The sequence below is a fragment of the Impatiens glandulifera genome, chromosome 2 (assembly GCF_907164915.1).
Source record: "Impatiens glandulifera chromosome 2, dImpGla2.1, whole genome shotgun sequence".
Lineage (NCBI taxonomy): Eukaryota > Viridiplantae > Streptophyta > Magnoliopsida > Ericales > Balsaminaceae > Impatiens > Impatiens glandulifera.
Window position 1 is genome coordinate 17,986,415 of NC_061863.1, and position 7,471 is coordinate 17,993,885.

The following is a 7,471-nucleotide window of genomic DNA, read 5'->3' on the forward strand; positions in this document are numbered from 1 at the left end:
CTCTCAAAACGTGAGACTGTGTTTATCAAGCGATGGGTTTTAACCATTTTCTAGTGATAAAAAGTCATACAGTGTATGGCCGGTTATTCTCGTTCCTTATAATGTGTCACACACTACTTGCATAGATTCTAACAATTTCATTCTATCTATGTTAATTTCAGGTCCAAAGAGTCTGGGAGATGCAATTGAAATATTTCTCCAGCCATTGATCGATGAGTTTACTGAACTGTGGCAAACTAGTGTGAGAACATTTAATGCACACACCTCGCAATACTTTAACATGCGAGCGACATTGCTATGGACCATTAACGACTTTCCCGCGTACGCGAATTTGTCAGTCTAGAGTACGAAAAGGAAATTTGCTTGTCCTTGTTGTAACAACGACACTATATCTCTTCGATTAGTTAATGGTTCCAAACAATGTTACATGGATCACAAACGCTTCCTTCCACCAAAGCACAAATACAGAAGGGATAAAAAGTCGTTTGATGGTCGAACAGATTATAGATAGCCCTCTAAATTGTTAACGGGGCATGAAAGTTACGAGCAAGCACGAGACCTAGAAGGCACAGTTTTTACTACGAATTAGAGCAAGAAAACCAAGATATATCATGAAACACAGGGAGACAATTGAAATAAACTTGACCTTTTTTTTTCGTTTGCCTTATTAGAAATCACTATTATTGAGACATTATTTAGATGTGATGCATATTGAGAAAAATATTTGTGATAGAGTGTTGGGAACAATAATGAATGTGAAAGAGAAGACTAAAGATGGTCCTAAAGCCCCCGTAAAGACTTACAAATCTTAGGCATAAAACAATGGTTACATCCTATAAATGATGAATGAGTGGTTCATTATCTAGAAGCGCCTTTCACTTTGACCTCTGATAATAAAAAACGTCTTTGTAATTTCTTGAAAAATCTTAAGTTGCCTGATGGTTTTTGCTCAAATATCGCAGGTTGTGTAAATTTGGAAGAGAAAAAGATTACAGAATTAAAGAGTCATGATTGTCACATTTTATTGGAATATCTTATTCCTTTAGCAACCCGTGGATTACTTCTAGATAATGTGTATTATGTTATAGTAAATTTGTCTCGGTTCTTTCGGTTGTTGTGCTCTAAAGAGTTGATTGCAGCGGACCTCGAACAATTGCACATGGATATTATATTGACACTTTGCAAATTTGAAATGATTTTCCACCGTCAATCTTCGACATCATCATGCATCTCCTGGTTCACTTGTCATTTGAGGCATTTTTTGGGGGACCTGTCCAGTATCGATGGATGTATCCATTTGAACATTACATGGGTATAATAAAAAGATATTTGCAAAATAAAAACCACCCCGAAGCCTCAATAAGCTATCTTGTAAATGAGATTATTAGTTTATGTGCCAGGTATATGGAGGAAGAAGACCAAGAACATGCACAAACTGAAATCTTGAGTATTTCAATATTTTCATCGTTGAAAGACCTATCAAACGGAAAAATATACAATTTGGATTACAGCGATCGAGTGATAGCTCATTCATACATTTTGAAAAATTGTCCCGAAGCAGAACCTTTTTACATGTAATATTCAATATTTTGTTGTTATAGTACGTCTTATTAATTAGCATTAAAGAGTATGCTATTTAATATTCGATCTATTACATTGATTATATGCAGTATTTCAATAACAATGAGTCCTATGGAGAAACGTATGCCACCTATTTTAAGCATAGAGTGAGTAGATTCAAAAACATATCTAATAACTTTAAATTTATTTTAACGACTAAATTTCGGTAATGTATATATATAGGTCGCTCAATTAGCAGAAAATTTCGACATATCAAGAGACCTCAAGATCTTAGGTGAAGGTCCAAGTTGTACTCATGTATGTTTAGTGTAAAATAAACAGATACAAATTATGTACATAAAAACACGACGAAGGTTTGACCACTAAAAATAGTGGAGTGGTTGTTGAAAGGTATAGCATGTCAAATATTATGTTATACTTTGGAGTTTTAACGGATATAATCCAAGTACGATACTTTTCTCACAAACGAGTTGTCTTATTTAAGTGTAAGTGGTTTGATACACACTTGGGGGAACTATGAGTGAAAGTGGATAAATATGGCTTCGTAAGTATAAATGTAAACCGAATTTTGAAAACCCAAAGTCAGGACCCGTATATATTGGCGAGTCAAGCAAAACAAGTATTCTACGCCCCTGATATGTTAGTACGACCCGGTTGGAAGATTGTGACAAAAATAAATCCACGATTTACGAATATATAGTTCAGATTAATTAGTTAAATTTATGTTTTTAATTTATATTCATTCTTATTACTACTTTATTTCAATTATTCTCCTATTTATTAATGGTATGCATTAAGGATATCTGAAGGTTCTAAAGAGACTTGAATGAGTATGAGGCAAACACCCAAAAAAACTGTTTGGGCCATACAGAACTTATTTTCACAGGCAGATCTCCTAAGGATCCCATGAAATTCTTCTAGAGACGCACTATTAGTTGTAAACCTGTTAGCTACTACTGCCCCAACACGTGATACACATGACGAGGATGATGCTGAGGTTGAAGAGTTTATTGAGAGTACGTTTGTTCAATGGGGGATGACGAGGAGGCTCACGAGGAGGATGACAAGGAGGATCATGAGCACCATTCAACTCCCGACCCATCATCGACAGGTAACATGTTTACACTTAGTTATTGTTTGTATTAATTTATATCTAATTATGAATTTGAAAATTTTGAAGAATCTTCCGCCCGCAAGAGACGGAGGGAAGAACAAGAATATCGCACTATCTAGGAGGCCACCGAGGAGAAAGATTGCTCTTAATTTTAGAGAGGTATATGAGAGACTCGCTGGAGGCGATGGAAGAAAAATATGGTCTAGACATTTGGGGTCGGTGGTGCGGGACCCCTCAGCCATCTCACACTGTCTTCTGAAGTGGAAGGCATTAAGTGCTGACCAATTGGATTCACTTTGTCTTGCTATGACGATAATAATTACTTAATTATACATTAATCATTCAATACTTTTTTTATAACATTTGAATGATTTATTTTTCAGGATCCGTTCGAGTGTACTAATGGTTCTATTGATCAATATCGAGCGACCAGATTGGCAAACGCCAAAAAAATATGGGATAGATGTCACTCAGATTTGAACAAGGATTATATCCGGATTCATGAAAGAGACGACGCGGCAGTACTCGCCAATCCCCCACGAGACTACGATTCGGATGATTGAGAATTCGTGTGTCGGAACCATCACTTCATGGAACGATTTAAGGTATTGTTTCATAATTCAAATAAAATATGATATCAATTATTCTAACTTCATTTTTTATTTCAAATACAGAGAAACAGTCGTACTAATGTTGTTAACAAGAATAAGCTGAAATTCTCACATCATACTGGAAGTAGACCGTTTTCTCAAGTAGAGGAAGAGTTGATATGTACATTATTCATTTTAATAACTTAATATAAAGAATTTTATTAATTTAATAAATTATTTCTTTCAACAGACACTTGAAATAGGATGGACCCCCTCCGTCGTTGAAGTATTCAAAAGGACCCGTACCCCAAACTTATGAAAGAAAACCCAATCCCATCCCGGACGAACGAGCGCAAGAGAAAATTGTAAGTTAATTGAATTTAAATAAAATACATAAAGCTAGCTTATTATTATATAAATGAAAATTTATTTCAAATGTGCAGGCGGAGATGGAGGAGGTAAGAAGCAATGAACCGGATATATCTGACTTCGAGTTGACGGAGAGAGTGTTCGAATGCCAAAAGCATGTGATAGTGATCGGTATGGGATCAGGCGTCCGACCCACACACTTTTGAGAGGATCATCGAAGTGCCAACAATTCACAATGATCCACTGATCGGTTGATGGAGGAGAATAAAAAACTAAAGGAAGAGATGAAAACGATGGCGATGACAGTGGAGGAATTGGAAAAAGATGGATACAGAAAGAGCTCAAACAATTAATGAAATGCAAGCGGAAAAGATAGAAATGAGGACAAGAATGGAGAAATATGAACAAAACCTGGATATGTTTATGAGGCATTATCAACCCCCTCCCCCCACCAGCTAATTCTATTTAGTAGTACGTTTTGATTAATAGTACATTTTGTTTCGACTAATAACAAGTTTATGAATGATTGGGTATGTTTTAATTTGAATAATAACAAGTTGTTTGGATGATTGGTTTGGTTTAGAATTTTGGAATGATAATGGTCATTTGGTTTATGAATGTTATTTATATATATATATATTGTTTTGGTTGAACATGTTTTCATCACGCACAAAACAATCAGCCTATTTTATACATTTTATAGGGGTAATACCGAAAATTAAATGGAAACTCTCGATTTTTCAGTTTCAAGAAAAACCGAGAGTTATTTGGAAAGCTTTCGGGTTTTCTTGAAAGGGAAAAACCGAGAGTTTTCCATATACCTCTCGAGTTTATTTGAAAAGGAAAAAACGAGAGTTATTTGGAAAGTTTTCAGTTTTTCTTGAAAGAGAAAACCTGAGAGTTTTCCATATACCTCTCGGGTAGGGTTGTAAACGAATCGAATCGAAGCGAATATTACTGTATTCGATTCGTATTCGTGAAACTATTCGAATATTCGTATTCGTATTCGAAATTTTTTCGAATAATTAATGTGATTCGTATTCGATTTGAAATTAATATTCGTATTATTCGATCCGATTCGAGTATTCGATTCGATTTTTTTAAAAACATATTTTATACAATTTATTCAAAAATTTAAAAATTAATATTTTTACATAATATATAACAATATTCAATAAAATTACCTAATAAAAAATAAATAATAATATTAAAATTACGATTTCAATATTCAACTCTCAATGCAATGCAAGCCATTAATTAAACTTTCGCGTAAGATAACATAAACAATAGTTATCAAAAGAACATTTCATTAAAGTGGTTTGTAAATCACCGAAAAAATGTGACATTTAAGTTTTCAACCGAAGAAATGTATATATGTACTAGGGTTTTAGAATAAATAATATTTATAAAATTAAAATTAATAAAACGGTATATATATATATAATCGAATATTTAATCGAATATTAGCGAATACCGAATCGAATATCTTGATTTTGTATTCGTATTCGTTTATTAGTCGAATCGAATCGAATATTTTTATTCAAATTCGAATCACAAAATTACGAATACGAATACCAAAATTCGAATACGAATACCGAATCGAATCAAAAGTATTTGATTCATTTACAACCCTACTCTCGGGTTTATATGAAAAGGAAAAACGGAGAGTTATATGGAAAGTTTTCGTTTTTTCTTGAAAGAGAAAAACCGAGAGTTTTCTATATACCTCTCGAGTTTATTTGAAAATAAAAAACCGAGAGTTATATGGAAGGAGAAAAACCGAGAGTTATATGGAAAGAGAAAAACCGAGAGTTATATGGAAAACTCTCAGTTTTTCCCTTTCAAGAAAAACTGAAAGCTTTCCAAATAACTCTCGTTTTTTCTCTCTGGTATCTAAACCGAAAAATTTACGATATCTCTCGTTAAACACCCAATTATATTTATCGAAAGTGGCAATATTGACGAATGACGAGAGTTTCCGATATTTTCGGTATTAGGTCTATACCGAGAGATTTTACTCTCGGTTTTGACCCCCTTTTCACTAGTGTGAACTTACATTATCTATAATAGTTTAGTGAATAGACTATCAAAAGAAAAACATATAAGTTTATGAAATAAAAAATTCACAATTATACTATAAAATTGAAATTTTAACTATAAAAAATTGGCTATAATCTTAAACATTATTTTTCTTGATCAATTTTAAAACCTTTATAACCGTAAAGTTAACCGTAAAGTTATGTGAGTGGTATATGTAAGCTGTCAACTTTATTTAAAATATATATTTTGTGCAGCCAGTACTAAGAATAGTTATACGGAGCATGGCTTCATCCGAACAATTCAGAAACAAAAAATATGACACTAATATGTCTAGAAGTTATTTCATACTTCAATCGAATACAAACACAACAATTTCAGTTGAGTCATCTATCTCAAAGTTGACATTATACATAATTTATAAACTAACAAACACATACATCATACATAACATTTCATATCATACGTTACTTTTAATTTCCATATAAACACCATAATTTGTCACATACCTCGAAGTTGATTCATTCGAAAACATAATACATGCATCACAATAAAATCCTTTTCCATTTTAAGAATCATTTTTACGACATAAATTGAATGATAAAATAACAAATTTTATTGCATATCCTATTAATGATTGTTTCAACTATGATGCTACATTCTTAATTAAAATATATCTATATAATTAAGTTAGACTTTTATATAAATATTCTTTTCCTTATTAACAACACTTATATAAAGTTAAATATATTTGTGTTTTATTGTCTAATAGTAGCGTATGTAAATCTTCAATTATATTCTTATTTAGGAGAATTTAATTTTGAAATAATAACACTCGTTGAACTCTCACCTAATATCTTAAGAGAGTTTGGATCATACTCAAATATGTAATAGATAGTTTAAGAACACACGCAAAAAGTCAAAAAGTCAATAATAATAATAATTTATTTAAGATCATTATACTTCCAAAAATAAATTGCACAAACAAAAAAAATGTATTTTTTTTAAACATTTTCAACGCTAAAAGCAAACCTTTTTAATTATCAGTCATTTTCAGTTAATGAATATTGTAATAAATTTTAGTAACTGAAGCTGAAAAAATACGAACTCACCTTACAATGCAAAACAATTATCTTTATAATCTTTTATCAATAAACCCGTAATAATCACAATTATATTCGTATTTTGTCACAATGATTAGATAAATCAAAAACATTATCTCCAAATTAGTAAAAACTCGTATGAGCAATATAATATAGTTAAATAAATAATATGTACACATGATATAGATCAATGATTTTAATACACATTTTAAAATGTAAACAAATTACTCTTTTAGACATCATATGACCACTAGTGTGAGTCTCACTTCCAACATTTGACAACCAAGTAAGAATCATCTCATCACAAAAAATATAAAAATGCATCATTAGTTGACATGACTAAATTTTTTAGTTAGACCAAAAACTCTTAAAACATATATAAATTATTTGTTTTAGTGCATCCATCCACTACATTTTTTACTAAAACAAATAATTAAACTAATAATAAAATAAAATATTATTTGAATTAATCCTTTACATTAAATAAAATATTATTTAACAAATAATGGATAATATATTTTCATTAATGGTATATTATAAATCAAAATCTCATTAATTATTTAGATTATAATAATATAAATTTTCTACAATAAATAATATTAATATAAATAAATAAATTATAATAATAATTAGACTATTATATTAATTATATAAATTTGTAAACAAATAATATTATT